The sequence below is a fragment of the Macrotis lagotis genome, chromosome 1 (assembly GCF_037893015.1).
Source record: "Macrotis lagotis isolate mMagLag1 chromosome 1, bilby.v1.9.chrom.fasta, whole genome shotgun sequence".
NCBI lineage: Eukaryota > Metazoa > Chordata > Mammalia > Peramelemorphia > Peramelidae > Macrotis > Macrotis lagotis.
Window position 1 is genome coordinate 146058817 of NC_133658.1, and position 21335 is coordinate 146080151.

The following is a 21335-nucleotide window of genomic DNA, read 5'->3' on the forward strand; positions in this document are numbered from 1 at the left end:
TTTTTAATAGGAATGGTTTTTGTTACTTTTACTATTGATATAATCAGTTATGTTAATAATTTTTCTTAGATTAAACCATCCCTGCATTTCTGGAACAAATTCTGCTTGATCAGATGTATGATCTTTGGGATATGTTGTAGTGTCCTAGTTAATATTTTATTTAGGATTTTTGCATCTATATTAATTAGTGAAAATGGTCTATAATTTCCTTCCTCTGTTTTTGCTCTTCTTGACTTTAAGTATCAATACCATATTTAATTAATAAAAGGAGTTTAATAGGATTCATTCTTTGCTTATTATTCCAAATAATCGTTGGAATTAGTTGATCTTTAAATATTTATTTGATAGAATTCACTTGTAAATCCTTCTGGTCCTAACACTTATTTTTATTTATTTTTATTTTTTAGATTTTTTTGCAAGGCAAATGGGGTTAAGTGGCTTGCCCAAGGCCACAAAGTTAGGTAATTATTAAGTGTCTGAGTCCGGATTTAAACTCAGGTACTCCTGACTCCAGGGATGGTGCTCTATCCACTGCACCATCTAGCTGCCCTTTTAACACTTATTTTCAAGGAAGCTCATTTATGGCCTGTTCTATTTCTTTTTCTAAAATAGGTTTATTTAGATATCCCACTTCTTCTTCTGTTAATTTAGGCAAAACAACCCCTAATAATTGCCTTGATTTCAACTTCATTAGTGGTATAATCAACATTTTTATGTTTGATGCTAGTGTTTAAAAAAATCATATTAACCTAGGAATTAGCTCTTTATTGCTTTTTTTCATAGTACCAACTCCTAGTTTTATTTAATAATTCAATGATTTTCTTACATTCAATTTTGTTAATCTCATGTTTGATTTTTAGGATTTCTAATTCGGTTTAATTGGGGGGTAACTTATTTTTTCTTTTTTTAAATTGCATATTTAATTCATTGATCTTTTTCTATTTTTTTGATGTAAGCATTTGAAAATATGCGTTTCCCACTGATTACTGCTTTTACAGAAGTCCAAAGGCTTTGGTATGTTGTCTCATTATTATTCTCTTTAATAAAATTATTTGTTGTTTCTATGACTTGTTCTTTAATTCACTCATTGTTGAGGATTAGGTTATTTAGTCTTCAATTAATCTTTAATCTGTGTTTACATAGTCCCTTATTAAATATAATTTTCATTGCATTATGATCTGAAAAGTATGCATCTTCTGCTTTTTTTGCATCAGTTTTGTTTTTGTTGTTGTTCCAATTATTTCCTCATCATCATGCATATTGTTACTTGTTTCTGCTTTCCTATGTTTCTTATGTTCATCATTTATTAGGGCATAATGATATTTCCATTATATTTACCTTCAAATTCTCTCCCCTCCTCCCCCATTTTTTAACTACTTCAAAAAGCACTCCTAAAAGAATTTTGATTTATATGGAATTTTTTTTTTACTGTCTAGAAAGGTATATGTCTAATACTGAGGTCTCTAGGTTAGAGTATGGACCCTTTAATCATTTTCTTCACATAATTCTAATTACTTTCTGACATACAGTTCCATCAACAAAATATTGATTTGCCTAGCTTTCTACAATCCTTTAGATACTGACTTCCTGTCTTGAATAATCTCTGCCAATTTATTTGATATAAGCCTTTAACCTCAAAATTGTTTTGAATTGAATCTTTCTTTTTAGTAATTATTTGGATTATATCTTTCTTTTTATTAGTGGTTTGAGCAATCTTGATCACATATTGTTTATATTTGCAATTCTTCTAAACACTTTGTTCATATCCTTGGGCTATTTATCTACTGGGGAATGGTTCTTAGGCTCACGTATTTGTTTCAATTCTCTATTAAAAGTTTAATATTTAATAATTAATTAATTAAAGATCCTTTATCTTTTTTGCTGAACAGCATATTTTATAAGGGGTATCGAGAGAGACATTGCACTAAAATGGAAGAACATTGATTTGGAAATCAGAAGACTTGAGTTCAAATTCTAGTTCTCAAGCTTGTGTAATTCCAAGCTAATGAAGAGATCCCTCATGAATCCTTTTCATATTATATCTACCTCAATTTAATCACATTCCACAAACACTTTTAAGGATTTACTATATTCCTAATACTGTGTCAGATGCTAGTGATACAAAAACAAAAATGAAATAGGCCAAACTCTCAAGGAACTTATATTATGTTGGGGAAAAAACAAGAATATTTATGCAACCAATTTCAGGACTTTTTATGTAGAAACATAAAGGCAATAGATTGTCATTACAACATAGAAAGTTGGGTTGGGGAGAGGTATGAAGAAGAAAATGATTTATTCTTTCCAATTTTGAGTTTTTACAATTTTAGCATTCTAATATTTCCACAGTAGACTAGTAACTGTTTTTAGAAATTAGCTTTACTAACTTGTCAAGTATTACTATGAAACACAGCAATTATAAACATCACTCTCTTTTTTAGTCATGTTTTGTCATTCATAATTTACCTCCTCAGAAATATTCAAACCACCAATTCTCGGCAGATTTGTTTTGGAAAACTCTTCTCCATTTTACATATAATCAGAATACAGGTACAGATTGTTGATATAGTGATCCAACCTTTCTTCTCCACCCCCCCTTCCACCTTCTGCTCCTGGATATAAGCACAAGCATCAGGTCTTTGAAGATAATTGTAGAGAAATAAACAAAATGAGAGAATGGGTTCCTACTGTATCTTCTCCAATGTGATCATGAAGAACTGTATTATCCACAGAGGGTGGATCAAGATGTGGCAGAGCAGTTAAAAAAATGAGACTTTTGGATTCTCCTGATTGGAAAGAATTGGTGTTTTATTATCATAAGAGAAAAAAAGCTTTTAAGCTTTTATTTCAAGTAATATATATCAGGCTAACATCTCCATGATGCCTGGGCCTTGTGGGTGTTACATTGTCTATTTTGTAGAAAAATTCCTTTTAACCCTGATAATGGCAAACATCAAGAGTGCTATTTTCTATTTACGTTTTTGGATAGTGAGCTTCTCGCTTTTTAAAGGGATAGCTTTGTCTCTGGGTTTTGGGGAGAAACTAAGTATAGACAATCAAAATGTCCTGTAATTCTTATTTTAAATTTTGTTTTAGGTTTTTAGAAGGCAGTGGGGTTAAGTGACTTGTCCAAGGTCACACAGCTAGGTAATTAGTAAGTGTCTGAGGTTGGATTTCAATTTAGCATCTCCTGACTCCAGGGCCAATGCTTTATTCACTGTGCCACTTAGTTACCCCCTGTAATTTTGAATTAAAAAAATATGACCACATAAAATCTTAGGAATTTTAGATCTGAGATCACAAAATAAAATCTCATTTTATAGAGTAGAAAATTCAGGTCCAGATGGAGATGGGGACATGCCCAGAGTAATATGGCTGTGCTATTGTTTTGCTGATACCAGAACTTAGGCCTCTTGACTTTGGGCCACTATGACTAATCTGCTTCTGAGTTTCAATACTATAAGTTTTCAATGCAGATTTTGATCTTATTTGATTGTTATTTTTGATCATTAACAACTTTCTATATAATTAATGATTAGAGAATATCTTGATCTGAATGAGATGTTGAACAAGAATTATTAGTTTAAAGGACAGAACAGCATCTTTTGGCAAGGGAGGAATAGAATAAATGTTTTTTGGACCTGTGGGGAGTGACAGGAGAAAACAAGAAAAGGCAATGGAAAATATTCTATATTGTAGTACATCTGTTAATTCTTTCCTTTTTAAAATTAACTTTTATTTTTTATGTGAAATTAATAGTCAAGAAACATAAACATTTCAGTATATGTAGAGAGCTAAGAAAGAAGTCTATATAAGAAACTATGAAGTGTTAACATAACAATTCCTGGTAAATTCCTGCTTAATTAGTGCTTACTTCCATACATATAATAGAACATAAAAAGAGGATTGTTTATGAAGGTGAATCTTCATATCATACCATTCCCCCCACCAAAAAGTATATAAAATAAATTCTACCCATTACTGGGAAGGTTGTTTGACCTTTCCATGCCCAGATGATTCTCTAAGTTGATAAAGTGCAGAAAACTTGCAGATTTGCTTTGGTATAGAGTGTTTCCTAGTCAGGAATTCTTTATACCAGTGAAATTACAGGTCTGATTTAGAAACGTTGGTCTGCCATGACCTACTCTCAATAAAGTCATGTTTTATTTTTGTAATTACTGCTTCTTTTTCTAGATGTTTACAAAACAGCTTTAATAATATATTCTAGAGATTTCCTCCAAAGTAATGGTCAAGCTCTAAGGGCTGTAGTTTAAACGCTATTCTCCTTTCCTTCCATTAAAAATCAGGATAATATTAATCCTTCTCCAATTCTCTTGTCCCTCTTACTGAACAGTATTTTCAGCTGTCACATTTTGAAGTCCTTTCAGTAATTAATTTCTAGGTGACTCAGTGGATAGAATTCTGGACCTTGAGTTAGAAAGATTTGAGCCTCAGAAACTTATTATCTCTATATGGGACCTTGGGCAAATTACATCACCTCTGTTGCCCAAATTTCCTCTAATGTAAAATAAAGGTGATAACAGAAATTACTTTGTAAGGTTGTTGTGAGGAGCAAATGAAAAAATATTTGTAAAGGACCTAGGACAGTGAATGGCATATAGTAGCTATATGAATGTTAACTATTCTTATTGTTGTTATTTTTATTAGGGCTTTTTAGGGCCATGCGATTTGAATTTATAAAAAAAAAAACATTAAATGCTCTTTACCTTGATTATTTACCAGGAAGACCAAAATAGTCATGAAGTCAGTATGAAAGTTAGTTTTCATTTCAGTTGCACCAAAAGATCTGAGTCTTAGCTATCCTATAGCACCCCAGGCTTGGTAAGGATGAAGTGGAAGTTGTCTTTTGTCCCTGTCTCTCTGTAACCTTTTCATCTTTTCTCCCAGGCCGATGCTTTAGCTGGGACTTGAGTCATAAAGGACTGACTGAATAGGCCTCCCCTTTATATTTCTTGTTTTATCACATACTATAGTAAAAAATTTGGAGACAATAGTAGTTGGCAAGATGGGCCAATGGTTCCTTGTTACCTACAGTATTTCTCAGAAATTGTAAAGTTTCCAGTAATTGCTTTCTTCTCCCAATTCCATTAATTTTTTTTTAATATGTATGTATGGGATTGACCATGATAACTATGGACAAACTCTAGTCCTTGCCTTAAAGTAGGAAAAATTAAGGAGTTTTCACCTGAACAACTTAGATAAAAAGATCTCTAAGGGGGTGGCTAGGTGGCCCAGTGGATATAGCACTGGCCCTGGAGTCAGTAGTATCTGAGTTCAAATCTGACCTCAGACACTTAATAATTACCTAGCTGTGTGGGCTTGGGCAAGTCACTTTAACCCTTGCAAAAGCTAAAAAATAAAATAAATAAATAAAAAAGATCTCTGAGAATTTCAGGTTTGCCAGTCTAAGAAAAGTGTGTTCATACTTTTCATGGATGTTATTTCATCTCTTAAAAGGAGCATTAGAGACCTTTTGGTATATTATTTTAGTTGTAAATCACCATTACTGAGTACTTTGGCCTAAAAACTCTTGAAGATCGAATTTGATGATTTCTGTAGGTAGTAACTGGTAAGGAAGCATCCTGCTTGAATTTTATCTCTCATATCCATGGCTGCAACTTTGCGTCTTTGAAATGAAGGTTGATGGAGCTCAGGTGTACTGAAGAGGATGTTGATACACATTTATAAATGGCGATTGCAGCTCTTTGAAGAGGAAAATGATGAAATCTCTTTTACACTAGTTTGAAAGAACACTGTGTTGAAGATTCATTGCTGATGTAGATGATTGCGATTTGGGAGTATTTGAGGCTAATAGGTATGGAAGTTTTCCAGGTGTGTTTTTGAAATAATAAGTGACCCCATCATACAAGTCAGATACCAAATTGCCAAAACACTCTTAACTTATTTAAACAAGTTCTCTATCTCTAGAGCTTTGCTCGGCAATACAAAGCAAAGAGAAGCATGGAGCTTTTTGCATTGACATTTTTCTTTTTTGTTCTCTACCTTCTATATCCTCACACCTGTCCCCCTCTCAACTAATGACATTGTTAATATTCAGAACTAAGGTTTTGAAACCTGAGGTGTCCCGCCATGTCAAACACTCTTCCATTATGTCCAATACAAAGACCTTTCTGGAAAATATGTTTGTTAAAGCCATGAATTCTTTTCAGTATACAGGTGTGCCCTATCCTTTAAAAAACACACACACAATAAAAAAATTCTCCAATATATGAAAGTACAAAAGAAATTATAGAGTTATTGTTTAAAATAATTCTTCCTTTTATGAAATAGCTTTATTATAGTAGTGAGGAACTCTTGTTCTATTAAAATGATTTAATTGCAAAAATTGGTTGAATATACAACTTTCCAGGAATGTATCTATTGCATAAAATGGAATATACCTGTATTAGAATCAGAATACTAGAGGGGAAATTTAGAGTTCTAGTCACCATCGTTTTGAGATAAGGAAACTACTGCTCAGAGAAAATAAATAACTGGCTTAAAGTTACACACAGACAGCTAATAGAAGGACTGAAGTTAAAATCTAAGTCTACTTTATTTCTATTGACCATATATAGGATTTAATTCTGTAATGGAGCTTAGCGGTCATATGGTCCAATCCTTTCATTTTACAGATTAGGAAACTGAGGCTAAGAAGTTTAGTGATTTGCTCAAGGTCACCAGTTTGATTTTTGTTTTTTTCTAATTTTAGGATTCTGGAGGAACTTGAGATTTAAGAGAGTTATCAACTGAGGGTGAGTTTGGATTAGTTTTCATTCTCTTCTGTTTCTGTCTCTGTCTCTGTCTCAGCCTCACCCTCTCATCCACTCTCTGTTTGAACAATCATAGTTTATTTCATTACAGGTTTAATGTCATCTGGTAAGTCTGGGTTGTTAAACTGGTATTTCTTTAAAGAAATAATGATAGAAAATTTCTATCTATGCTTTTTTTTTTATCTTTGAAAATTTTATCTTTCCCCCCCTCCCACCTCACCCCTGTGTGCTAATTTCTCAGAGAAAGAAAAGACTATTCCCATTTTTTTTTTTATTCTAGTAAACTTTGGGTTTGGAAACAAGATATTTGAAACACACTGATTCCTAAAAATAAAAGTAACCTGACTGTGAACACAAATTGCTTCAAGAGACTCAAGAGTCCAAGTGTTAAGCAATTACCTAATTCTTTTTCCTTTGAATACTCAGGATTAATTCTAAGAGGGGTTTTGAAATGTAATAACTTTAAAATAATAGTCTTGTTTTCTGTGCACTATCAAGGTATTATGGAAATATACATTCTAAACACACATATAATTGAAATACCAAAGGAAGGTTTTTTTAAAACCGTGTTTGACAAGTTATTTGATTTAAACAGTTTAATTTATTTTCTAAATTATTAGCCATGGTAACAGTTTAAAGGTGTCTCTTGGTGCAAAATTTTGAAAAATGTAAGCAAATTAAATATTAGCTGCTGGTTGATCAAGAATTAAGGCTTACAGAGGGTTTATTTTGTTCTCTTTAGTACAATATTTTAGCAGAATCCATTTCATTTCTGTATAAAAATGACATCAAAACTTATATATGAGTTTAGAGGACATTATTATTGTGACAGAGGACCTTTCCTTTACTACATTCCTAGTACTCTAAGGGAGGCCTTTTCATTCTTTCTTTTGTTACCACAGTTCATCTGTTGCCAAACCTCAACCCTGGAATACTCTTCCACTTGCCTTTTCTCCTCCTAATCACAAAATACTGTGTTTAGCTTGAGGAAGGCTCACTGAGTATGCTATAAATTTGTGTTATCCCATCCAAATGGAGTCCTCCCATAAGCCACACCCTCTCAACTGAGGACCTTCCTTCTTATTTTACTGAGGAAAGGAGACCCTGGTAAATGGGAGCTGACACATTTCCTGTTTTCTTCATCTCACAACACCTTGACATCATCCACCACTCTCTCTCCTCCTTTTTTTGAGTTTCTTACAAAGATGTGGCACTTCTTGTAATGGGCAGCAGTACATGTGGTCTTGATTCTATTTTCTCTCTCTCTCTCTCTCTCTCTCTCTCTCCCTTCACCTTCCTTTCCACTCTCCCTCTCTCTCCTGCATATCTACTGTTTCCTCATCCACTATAAACCTTTCTCCCACATTCTTAAAAACAACCACAAACTTTTACTAGATCCTACTATCCCCTCAAGCTATCATCCTTTATTTCTCCTCCCCCTTTCAGTCAAAACTCCTTGAAAAGCTATTTATGCTTGCTCCTTCTACCCTTCAACTTTTTACAGCCTGATTTCTGACTTCATCTCTTAACTGAAACTTCTTTCTCCAAAATGACATGATTTTAATCCCCTCTTCAGTCCTAATCCTTCTCAGCCAATCTGCTGCATTTGCCACTTTTGATTCTATTTTGTTTCTGGATACATTCTCTTTTTTCTTCTCCTATCTATTTGACTTTTCCTTCTTAATTTCCTTTGCTGACTCATCATCTAGAATATACCCATTAATTATGGATGTTCTCCAAGGTTCTGAACCAGGTCTTCTCTTCTTCCTCTATACTTTCATTTGTGACCTCATTAGCTCTTATAATTCTATTATTTATGTAGAGGTATTCAGATTTATATTTCCATGTTAACTCTTTCTCATGAACTTCAGTCTCACATCACCAAGTACCCATTGAACATTTTAAACTGAATGTCTCAGAGACATCTCAAATACAATATATCTAAAACCGAACTCATCATCTCCCATCCCTTCTTCCAAAGGCATCTAGTTGTCACAGTGGGCAGCAGCACTGGACCTGGAGTCATGAAGACTGGAGTTCAGATCTTACCTCAGATGCTTATTAGCTGTGTTGTCCTGGACCTCATCATTTAACCTCTCTGAGCCTCAGTTTCTTCATCTATAAAATGGGGGTAATGATAGCAGCTACCTTACAGGGTGGTTCTGGTGAACAAATAAGATAACATTTTTTTTTTTTTTATGTTTTTGCAAGGCAAATGGGGTTAAGTGGCTTGCCCAAGCCCCACAGCTAGGTAATTATTAAGTGTCTGAGACCAGATTTGAACCCAGGTACTCCTGACTCCAAGGCCGGTGCTTTATCCACTATGCCACCTAGCTGCCCCAAGATAACATTTTTAAAATGCTTTGTAGATATTAAAGTACTGTATAAATGCTAACTTTTTATTCCAAGTTTCCTTGTTCCTACTGAAAGTGCCACCATTCTTCCAGTCTTCTGGGTTTAGAACTTCACTATCACCCTCAGCTTTTCATTTTCTGTTATCTCACTTACCCATTAAGTTATGGGGAGAAGAACCAATCCCACCTGGGTTGGGAAGAGGATGAGTGTAGACAACAAAGCTAATGTACCTTTTGTATCAAAGGCTGAGTCTGCACTACACTTGCTGCTGAGTCGTTTTTTCAGTTATCTTTGACTCTTGGTAACCCCATTTGGGGTTTTATTGGCAGGATGCTGGAGTAATTTGCCATTTCCTTTTCTGGATAGTTTCACAGATGAGGAAACTAAAACAAACAGGATTTAGTGACTTGTCCAGGGACACACAGCTAGTTAAATGCCTCTGCCTCTTGGCATTATGGTGCCACCTCACTACCCTATTCTCAAGTAGAAAGTCAAATTAAGGAGTTCTGGGAGTCTGACTATTTGTGTGCTTCAGATTAATTCTCCAGAGCTTTGGGTCTGTTTAAGTTGCCTGCCTTACTTTTTTCTTAGCCCTCTCTTAGTGCCAATATTTTAGGGCTCTTATGGGCATGGTCTTGTCAAGTTTCTTCCTGTCCCAGCTATTACTGTGTGCTCATTCAGTTATAAAAACGTTCTCTTATGATCATCTAAAACCCATCCATCCCTCCCTCAAGGCTCAGGTTGCACCCTTGTTACCCTGGGTTCTGATGAGAGAACATATTTTTGTCTTATCTAGACCAATCTCAATCTTGTGGGTGTGTATATTCTCTTCCTCCTTCTGTTACCCCAGATACTTTTGACACGCTAATATTGAGAACAATAATCAAGTCAAATTAACACTAATATTCCTGTTAAGGACACACCTGATAATTTATCTATGATTATGGTCATTATTCATTCTCACAACTCTCCTATATATGTTGTCTTCCCTTATTAGAATGTAAGCTCCTTGAAGACAGGGACTGTTATGTTTGTTTATATTTGTACTACCAGCTCTTAATACTGTACCTGATACATTAAGCCCCTAATAGGTACATTTAATAAATACTTTTAAATGAATTCATGGTGCTACATTGCAATAGAGTACTGAACTTAGAAATGAGGAAGAGCTGTCTGGCATTTACTAACTTTGTGACCCTGGACAAGTCACAACTTTTCTCAATAACAGTTTTTTTATGGGTGAAAAGAGGAGTCTTTTCAGCTCCAAATCTATGATCTTTCCTAATCATCACCCCAGCTGGAAGTGTATTTGCCTCCTTTGGACTCAGTATCAGCCCTAGTCATTTGACATTTCTTTTTCATTACGTGATTTTGATAGTTATCTTTCTGTGTTCAATTTTCTCAACTGGAGCACAGTATCCTTGAATTTATAGACCATGCCTTCCTCTATTATCTTAATCACATTCTTTCTTTGCCTTGGCAAAGCTTAAAGGGCTTTCTCTATATGTGTTTGTTGTCTGATGGAAGTGGAGAATTATTGATTGATAGGTAACCGTTACTTGTAAGTACTAAATGTTACAGAAGCTTTTCTAATTGCATATTGATTATACTACCCTAAACTACCTTAGTTCTTTAAAGATGTATGGTGTTATAGAAAGACACTAGATTTTGAAGTTAGTGGATATTGGGTTTAAATACTTGCCATTTATAATCTGTGTGATCTTGGGCAAGTCACTCCACAGCTTTTATGCCTAAATTTCCTTATTTTTAAAATGAAGGGGCAGGGCTAGATAATTTTAAAATTCCTTTCATCTCCAGTTCTATGATCTCATGATTTGGGGGGGATATCCTCTGGATTGCTTAGTATTGTGGTATAGAATTATTCATCTGCATTTTAACTATTGGTGATGTCTGTTTTGAGGTTCATTTACCTATTATTTATTTTAAAAATATATTTGCTTCTCAACTAAACAAGTTATATAGTGCTTACTGTGTGCTTGGTGCTGTGCTAAGTATTTTACAATTATCTTATATCTTATTTTCTCCTCATAATAACCTTGTAAGAGTTTTAGAGGGGAGGAAATGGAAGCAAAGGGAAACTAATGTAGAATTTCTTATTTAAGTTCTCTTTTTTTCTTTTGTTCCTTTTTTTTTTGGTTTATGCAGGAATTGGCAGTTGTCAATCAGAGATGGGGGAGGCATCTTCTTAGTTGTGGTTGTTGTTGTTCAGTCTTTTTTTCTGGAGGAGGACTGTTATCATCTGGAGGGTGTTGCCTTGATTTGCAAGTGAATTGGAATGAGTGAAGCAGGGTTGTGCAAAGTTGTCAGCCTCACTCTTTCCTCCAGAGTCACGACAGTCCAGTGGCAAGACAAAAGTCAGACTGGCTTTGCCCCTGGATTCAGCAGATGACCTTGGCCTTTCTGATTGAAGGTCTTTTTCAGGACTCAATTTAACTGAGGCAATGCCCTTTCAGTGACTAAGGGCTGGGTAAGAATTTGTGTTATTATCCTTGACTGAGCACTCATAACATAGAGATGGTTTGATTTATTATACACTGAAAAACCTCAACAAACTCAAAAGGTCTAGGGTTACTTTTAGTATTTTTTAAAAAATTTTCAACAGTTGCTCATTTTTCTTCTTAGCAAAAGCTATTTATTTCAGTAAATATTTAATAGCATCCATTATTTCAAATAAAACTGGTGTTGTAGGAATATTGGTGGGGAATTAATGGACTTTTGAGTAATGAAAAAAAAGAGGATTTGTGTTTTAATTGAGAAACAGCATGGATGGATTGTGGATGATGTCATAAGATAGAGGCCATCCAGCCCAACTTTTTCATTTTTATAGATGAGGAAACTGAGACAAAGGAGATTAAGAGTCTTGCTCAAGATTGCAGAGGTGATATTAGTAAAGGGTGGAATTTGAACCCAGATTCTCAAACTCTAGGGCCAGTTCACATTCTGCACTGTTCTGTAATATTGTTTGTTTGTGTGTGTGTGTGTGTGTGTTTAAAGGGGATAGGCTTTGAAACAAAAATATGATTTTAGTTAACTCACAGTTCTGTGGAATAAGAATAATTTGCCTGAAGGCAGATTTTATTTTGTTTTAAATTCTTTTCACTTTATCCTCTGGTTTTCTAGAGTTAAAGGAAAGGGTTAATTAATCATTGCAGGGTAATGAAACACCTAAAACATTCCAGAAATTTCGGTAGAAATTGTATGAAAGCATTAAGCTTTTTGAAATGAAGTAACAAGCTGCCTTTATGTGCTCCATAGGTATGACTGAGGGTTCATGCAATATAGCATGAATGGAACTTTATTTGGGAGTTTCAGACAGAAGTCATGGAGCTGACTGGGGAATAGGTATGTTGACTCTGAAATCACTGAGGATGTGTATGAGTGAATGTGCGAATGTGTGTATGAGAATGTCTGTGTGTGTGTGTGTGTGTGGGGGTGTGTGTGTGTGTGTATGTGAGGGTATGAGGGTGTATGAGTGAGTGAATGTGTGAGTGTGTGACAGTGTGACTGTGAGTGTGTGTGTGTGTGTGTGTGTGTTAGGGGAAGGGAAGGATACAGGTTGAGTCGTTGTGTGTTCACAGATCAAAATAGTTCTGTTCAACTAAAATTTAAAATACTAAGCCCACAGTAAATTGAAATGCAAGAGCATAGGATGAAATTCAATCCTCCATTTTTCACTAAGAAGAGTTTAAAAATGTCTCTGTATTTCCAAGCACCACAGACCATTCTGTGATTGCTGGGACATGCAAAGCATGGGTGTTATTCCAGTAACCACTGATTTTCTCCCTTCTCCCAGCTCTCCAGGCTTAGAATATACACTCCTCTCTTAATCTCTATCATTTGTCATTGTTGTTCAGTCTTGTCCAAGTCTTTGTGACCCCAATTGGAGTTTTCTTGGCAAAGATGCTGGAGTGTTTGTCATTTCCTTTTCTAGCTCATTTTACAGATGAAGAAATTGAAGCAAACAGGGTTAAATGACTTGCCCAGGGTCACACAGCTAGTAAGTGTCTGAGGTTGGATTTTGACTCCAGGTTTGACCCTTTATCTACCACCATACTTTTCTTGAAAGCAAGGTCAGGGAATGCTCAGCTTGTGGGGAGTATAAGACCCAAGAAATCATTTGGTCTGGTGCTACCACAGCAATTGCAGGCAGGACTCAAAATTCAATAACTCTAAGAGCTTTATTGGAGTGAAGTGATTTAATGTTTGACCAAATATAGTAGGCTAATTTTTAATCTTATAATGTAATTGAGGGGAGATATTATGTGAACAGTGATATACAAACAAGATATATATATTTAAAATACATATATCATAGATGCATACATACACATGTATATGTTAATATACTTATATGCACACACATTTATTTATATTAGGGCAGGTTGGTGACCCAGCAGAGTCAGAAAGACTCATATTCTTCAGCTCAAATCTGGCCTCAGACACTATTAGCTTTGTGACCCTGGGTAAGTCATTTAACCTTATTTGCCTAAATCTCCTCATCTGTAAAATAAGCTGGAGAAGAAAACTACAAAGAATCAGACAGGACTGGAAAGCAACTGACTGGTGTGCATTTATACACACACACATATAAACATAGATACACATATACACATACACACATATATATATATATAAATATATATGTGTATGCATGTATGCATACATATATACATATATATGAAATAAATTGAAGATAACTCTCAGAGGGAAGGTTCTAACTAGGTGGACTAGAAAGGCTTATTGCAAAAGGTGGAATTTTAGCTGAGACTTTAAGGAAGTCAGAAAATTGAGATGAAATAAGAAAATTCCAGACATGACTGACAGCCAGTGAAAATGCATTGTCAGAAGATGGAACATCAAGGAGGCTGGAGTCACTGGATCAAAGAGCATGTGTGTGTGTGTTTGTATCTGTGATTAATTCAATAAACATTTATTGAGAATATTATAGCTGCTGTGCTAAAAACTGAGGGATACAAAGAAAGGCAAAAACCAGTTCCTTCCCTCAGGGAGCTTGTAGTCCAATGAAAGACACAACCTTGCAAAAAAATATAAAAAAACAAGATATATACAATATGATTGAAGAGGGAAGGCATTAAAGTAGATCAGGAAATCCTTGTAGAAAGTGGCATTTTAGCTGGTATTTAAAGATAGGTGGGAAGATAGGGGACAGAGATGAGAATTCTGGCAATGGGAGACATCCAAGGATAATCACTGGGGAAATGCTGTTTGTTCTTTGTTTTTGAAGGCATGCTCATGAATTGAAGTGAGGCAGAGTTGTGCAAAGTTGTTAGCCTCACTCTATTCCAGAGGTGTCAAAGTCCAGTCAGTGGCAAGCCAAAAGTCAAGATCACCAGCAATGGCCACTGGCTATGTATATGATTTTATTTTGCATTTATATTTCTCATCTTTTAAAAAATATTTTTATTTCACTAAATATTTCTCAATTACATGTAAATTTTTTTAACATTTCAAAAACATTTGAGTTACAAATTCTTTTTCTCCCTCCTGCCCCTCCCCTATCCCTTGAGAAGGAAACAATATGATATTGATTAGATATGTGAAATCATGCAAAACATTTCGTTTTAACTATGCTGCAAAAGAAAGCACAAGAAAAATAAAGAAAGCAAAAAAATGTTAGGCTTCAATCAACTCTCAGAGGTCTTTAGCTGGAGCTAGAAAGCATTTTTCATCATGGATCTTTTGGAATTGTCTCTGGTATACTTGTCTTGATCAGTGTGGCTAAGTCTTTCACAGTTGATTACAAAATTTATTATCCTTAAGAGAAAGTTCATATCAGTTGCTCTCTGATTTCCTTTCCACCTTTCATGCTTCTGTGGTCCTAGGAGTTTGCTAGCCTGAAAGAATTTGCCATGCAAGGAGGGGTCCGACTCCATTTGGGCAATATCCCTGTCTACATTGAAGGCATGGAAGATTATGTTCATGACTAAAATAGAAGGGCCAGAAGAAGCCCACTACCCATAGAGAGGAATGAACTTTAGGAACCTTACATGAAACTAAGTCTGATATAATGGCTCTGCTTCCACTTCCAGCTTACTGCAATGTGCTCAGTCCACTCATTTTCACACCCACAGACATTTGCATGTATATATGTATATATATATATGCAATTCATGGGGAGATAGGTTCATGAGGCTCCACTCTGGGAGAGTGATTCTCTCTTCTCTTCCCTCCAATCCTTGAAATTTTGTTCAATTATTTCAGTTGTGTCCATCTCTTTGTGACTCCATTTGGGGTTTTCTTAACAAAGATACTGGAATGGTTTGTTATTTCCTTCTGCAGCTCATTTTATAGACGAGGAAATTGAGGCAAACAAGCTATAGTGATGTGCCCAGAGTCAGACAGCTAGTTACTGTGTGAAGGTAGATTTGAACTCAGGAAGATGAGTCTATACCTTGTATATATTTTGTATTTAATTTTCCATGTACGTGATCTTTCCCTTCATAGAATATAAATATAATGTAATATAAACTCTCTAAGAAAAGGGACTGAGTCATGTTCTGTCTGTGTGTCCCCTAGTATCTAGTTCTGTGTCTGATGAATTGTAAGTAATTAATGACTGCTGAAAGACTAAGTGAATGCTTGATTATAGGCATCTTCTGTCTCTGCTCTCCTTGGCCTAGCATTGAGTGATGGAAAACCAGCCTGAGGTTTGTTAGCTTTAAGAAATATTTCTTTGTGGAAGACTAAGACACAAATACCTAAGAGAGACTGAAAATTAACTAGGTGATGGAGAAGTTGGAGTCAATAAAATAAATGGTGGAGAAATATTACTATCTCTGTATGCAGAAAAGCTTCTCTGACCTTTCAGCTATTAGTATTTTGAATTAAGAACAGGATTATGGGTCAGAGTTCTATTACAAACCAGCTGTACTTCCATTTGAATTTAAGTTGTGGTTCATTTATAAATTGTAATTTAGTCACTTGTTTTTGGAAGTATTTAAAAAAAATTATGCCCTGCACAATGCTATTAAATGGCAAAAGTGTATTATTAAGTCTAATTATGTGCTTCTTAAAAGAGATAATTTTTCCATAAGAAAATAAGATTTGCAGCAAAGGAGGAGTTAATTGTGTGTACCCCCTTTTCCCTTAAGAGTTCTAAATGAAGGAACAGACCCCTGGTCTAAATATGGCCCCATCATCCTCCCCTCTCTCCTATCCACTCATATCCTTTTGGGCTGCAACAGTGAAGTTAGAGGGTTGTTCTAAAGCCCTTTGCTTCTCACACCTGCTCAACTGAGAGCCAACGAAATGTACTTAAGGACAATTCCTTGACTTGAGAACTCAGCCCAGTATTTGACAGCATGAAAATGACCAGAGATTTTCAAGGACTTAAGCTAATATTGCTTCTTTGCCTTAAGCCAGTGCCTTTTAACTTTAGTGGGAGGTCTGAGTGTTTTATTAGCAAGTCAAAAATTATATCCACTTAATGTTGGAAACATTAGGATATGAAAAGCAATTTTGTCCCCAGAGGCCCAGTGAGTCCCTAGAAATTGGCTCCAAGACCTCTCTGTTTTTGTATTCCCTTTCTCTTTCAAGTGCGGAAGAAAGAATGTGGAGAAATAAATGCTTCTTTTAAAACAGTTTGAAATTTAAGCAAAAACTCTCACAACGAATTTAAAGTGAACTAATTGCTCATTTGTTTTGAGGCTCAAAAGAAGCTGAAGATCAAGTAGGACTCAAATCAATCCTTATTTGGGGAAGGGCCAGGGAAGAGGTGGGGGAACAGCAGGAGGTCTTCATCTTTACTTCATCAGGTCCAGAATCTCTTCATTAGGTGCACCCAGTAATTTTTTTTTATAGCGGTTAATTTTCTTTTGAAATTAATACACTGGGAAGTGAATTTAACGATCCAGAAAAAATATTGACTTTATGGAAAAAGAAAGCTGTACTCAATTAGCAGCTATTAATTTGCATATGCAGTGCACTTCATTAGGCATAAATGTGTTTTCAGTGAAGTAAATTGTAGCTACTGAGAATATTTGATACTTGTGTAAATGTGTGATGTGATTAGGGTATATTGTGGCTGTCCATTTACATTTTTTTACTTTTCCAGTAGCAAATGTGGAACTTTGCTGACTCATTACAGAGTCATGTTTTTTAGCTAATAATTTAGTTTATGTAGCTAATGACTTTTAAAGCAAAAGAGAGAGTGTTAGCTAATCTTTTTTTTTTTTTTTGAGTTTACTTTTATAATCGACTCTAACAACTACCACCTGTGTGACCTTGGAGAAATTACAGTACTTTACTTTCTTGGACCTCAGTTGCCTCATTTGCAAAAGGGGTTTAGAATATAATCCCTTAAGTCCCTTCTAGCTCTAAAGCCTAAGGGCCTATAATCCTTTCTCCACCTTCCCCCATTACTTTCTAAATATCGGTCACTTCCAAAATATAGGGCACACCTCTCAAATGAGATTTAGGAAAATATAGTTTATCACCATTGTGCATGGCTCAGAGATGACAGTAACCATGTAGTAGTAACCATGTAGTTTACCTGAAGTAGACATGTTGAGTTAGGGTGAAAGGTAGAGAGAGCAAAGACAATAATTTAATATTGGGTAGCAGAAGGAATACAGTAGTCAGTGATTTGAAGAGTTGATGTTTGAATGATCTAACATTAGAAAACATAACCAGGACTTCTCTCAAGGTCGGGGGAGAGTCATTTCTCAAAAAAGGTAGATTATTAGAGCAGAGAGGAACCTTATGGGTCATTTGGTTGACTCCTTCACTTTGTTAATTTGGAGACAATTAGAATTAAATGACTTGCCCAGGGTTACATGGCTAATGTCTAAGGCAGAATTTGAACGCAGCTCCTCCTGACTCCAAGGATGATGCTCTATCCACTTTTCAGTTGAGGTACCTGAGGTCTGCATGGAGTTCTAATATTCCCTTTTTTGATGACACCCTCCTCTTTCCCCCCCTCATTTCCTACTCTGTCTCATCCTCCCGAAGGGCTTTTCATCCTCACTTTAATGTCTAGTCACCCACCCTTGATGTGGTCTCATTTTCTTCTCTTTATCCCTGTGGTTAACAATTATTAGTTCAAGAAGATACAATCCTCCACCTTTGAATCCAATACTTCCTTGAAAAAGACAACAAATGCTTCTTTCACATGGCAACCCTTTAATCACTTGAAAACTATCAGGGTTCTCCTGAGTCTTCCCTTATCTAGGCTAAGCATCTCAGTTCCTTCAAAAGCCCTCTGCTACTTTTGTTATTCTTTTACTGGGTGGGATGCTGAATTCAACGATGTGTTTATAGGATTCTTCTCAGCTCTAAGATTCTGTAATGCTTTTCTAGGGCAGTGATTTTTAAACTTTATTATTCCCTAGGTCTCCCTTCATCAGCAAAAAGTCATCTGATTTCAGTGCTTTTGAAAAGTGAAGAGAAAATAAAATATGTATATGTATATACATATATATTTATAGCCAGAAATACATGATTTCTGGGACTGGGAAGGAGGAGTTGAGGAGGTAGTGGTGTGAATCTCCATGAAATTTTCCAGTAGACAGGAGAAGGAAATATATTCTAGGGAAATATTTGGTAATCCTTACAGCATTAACATATATTCAATTTTTGTTGAATATATACATTTTTGTGGAAGTTTTAAAATATTGACAGTGATTTCAGAGTTTAAATAATTAAAGTAGGTATTTTGTTTTTAAAATTTTTCACTTTCTTTCTTATAGGCAGGGCTTGCCATGTAATTCCCAGAATCTGACCTACTTTTTTTCACTGGCAAAGTAAATGTACCTAAAATGTATTGTTTGTGATCGGAAATTTCCTTCTTCCTATCCTCCCTCCTTTCTCCTCCTTCCTCTTTTTTATTTTTCCCCTCTTTCCTCCAGTAGCTGAGTGTGGGAAAGTTTCCTTGTGGAAAAGTTGACTGATACAAATTTCAGGATGAAAATATCAAGTTTTTAACTTTCAACCCAATCATTGCTTTTATGATTATTCTTTGCATTTTATTAGCCCTGACTTTGCAAAGCACTATGAATTATTCTTTAAAGACCTACAGAACTCAGTCATATTCCACTCTGGCTTGAGAAATATAAATTAAGGAAGAAAATGGATAAGTAAAGTTAGATGAAAAAAAATAACATCGTAATTTAATAGAAGATTACTTATAGAATTGTAAGACCACATGAGTAAGACTTACTGCTTGAGATTACCCAGAGACAGAAGGCTGGGGTAATTATAGGATTCAGAACTGGAATGGACCTAAGAAATATAATCTACTTGAACTTTCTCATTTTACAAATAAGGAAACTAAAGTATGGAGGGACTTCAACATTTATTAAGTACTTACTGTGTGCTAAACGATTTTCAAATATTATCTCATTTAATCCTCACAGAAACTTTGGGGGGGGTAGTTGTAATTATCTCCATTTTACAGTTGAGGAAACTGAGGCAGATAGCTATTAAGTGACTTGCCTGAAGTCCCACAGCTAGTAAGTGTCTAAGGCTGAATTTGAACTATCCGCACTCAGGGGAACTATCTACTTTTATACTTACCTGAATTAAGGGATTTGTCCAATATTATAGTAATAGTTAATGGCAAAATTTGAATCCAGGATCACTGACTCAAAGTACAGCACTCTCTTTATGCACTCTCATTTTATAGAAATAATTCATTTCTTCCTTAAAGATGAAGTTAAAAGATTAATAAGAATTTCCAAGCTGTGCTAAAAAGCAGTTAGTATATGAAATCTATCTTAAGACAATTGGATATTATTTCTTTTCACTTATATTAGGAAAAATAGTGAGATTCTGGAATGTTACAGTGAAGGCTAGCACATGGAGATGACAGGGTTTTCGCTTAATCAGCAGAAGGGTGAAATGCTGATTTCTGATAAACTTGTTATCTTTAAGCTGACCTTTATATTTTCTTAATGTTTCAGCCCTTTAATCAATGAGAGAAAGCATGAAGTATAGAAAGTCAGTTGGTCAGTAAACTAGCATTTTTAAAAACATCTACTATGTGTCAGACACTCTACTAGGTGCTGGGGATTCAAAGAAAGCTTAAAATAAGTCTAGGATTTAGTCTTTATCAGCTGTAGGTAAATCATTTTGCTTCCTTGGTTCTCAGTTTCCTTATCTGTAAAATGGGAATAATAATAATAATAATAATAATAATAATAATTTATTTTCCTACTTCATAGGCTAGTTTAAAGAAAACACCAATTACTATTAAACATGGAACGATTATTACAAACAATTTTATTGCATTGTGAGAGAGACTTCACTAAGTAGAAGAATTGTGCAACCTTGGTGGATTAACTTCTAGCCTGTAATTATTTTTTCTTTGCTTTAAAATTTATTTTAGATTATGTCTCAACATCACATTTCTGAATGTCTCCCCTCTCCTACCTAGTGACTCATTTCTTGTAATAAAGATTAAAAAAACAAAAAAAAAAGCATTTCAGCACAAAATGAGCTCATCCACCCATTCTGTACCCATAACCCCCTACCTTTGCTATGAAGGAAGTAAGGTACTTTTTTCAAGTATGGCCATTATAGTATGTTCTGTATAATTTAATTTTTTAATTGTTTTACTTTATTCCACTTCATGTAAATCTCCCATTTCTCAGAATTCTTTTTATTTGATCTTAAACATTTTTATTGGCATCATTTGTTTTTCTATTTCCTGTTCACTACAAATTCCTCCCCTTCCCCTTCAAAGAGAGTCATCCCTTATGATAAAGAACAAAAAAGAAGGTGAAAACCCAATACCAAATATTGAAAAAGTCTAACAATACATAAAGAGTTCCACACTTGTTCCAGGAGTGTTCTCATACTTCATCTTTGGGATCAAGTCCAAGTCATTATAATTTCACAACATTCACTTTGATTGTTTTGTTCTTGTTCTTTCCACATATATTGTCTTAGACAAATTATATATTGTTCTTCTTGTTCTGATTATTTCACTATGTGTCATAGGAGTCTTTCCACACTTTTCTATATTTATTGTACCTTTTGTTTTGAATGGCTCAGGAATGTCTATTGCATTCATGTACACAATTTATTTAGCCATTTCCTAATTGATACCTATTTTATTTCTAATTCTATATTCTGGCAAAAGTGTTGTATAGCTTGTAATTATTTCTTGACATTTGAATTACAGAATCCTATTTTTTAACTGAATAT

At 34.9% G+C, this 21335-nt stretch overlaps 1 protein-coding gene across 7 annotated transcripts in view; it reads left to right on the top strand.

Moving 5' to 3' along the window:
- Positions 1-21335, top strand: part of CSGALNACT1 (chondroitin sulfate N-acetylgalactosaminyltransferase 1) — a 426592-nt gene that overhangs the window by 22074 nt on the left and 383183 nt on the right. For 3 of the 7 annotated variants that reach the window (XM_074209074.1, XM_074209070.1, XM_074209072.1), the window contains exons 2-3: positions 6734-6776; positions 12426-12512. The exons of 1 other annotated variant lie outside the window; for it this stretch is intronic. The gene's annotated coding sequence lies outside the window, so the exon portion shown is untranslated. The remainder of the gene's footprint in view (positions 1-6733; positions 6777-12425; positions 12513-21335) is intronic. 3 more of the 7 variants (XM_074209073.1, XM_074209069.1, XM_074209071.1) reach the window with 1 other exon arrangement.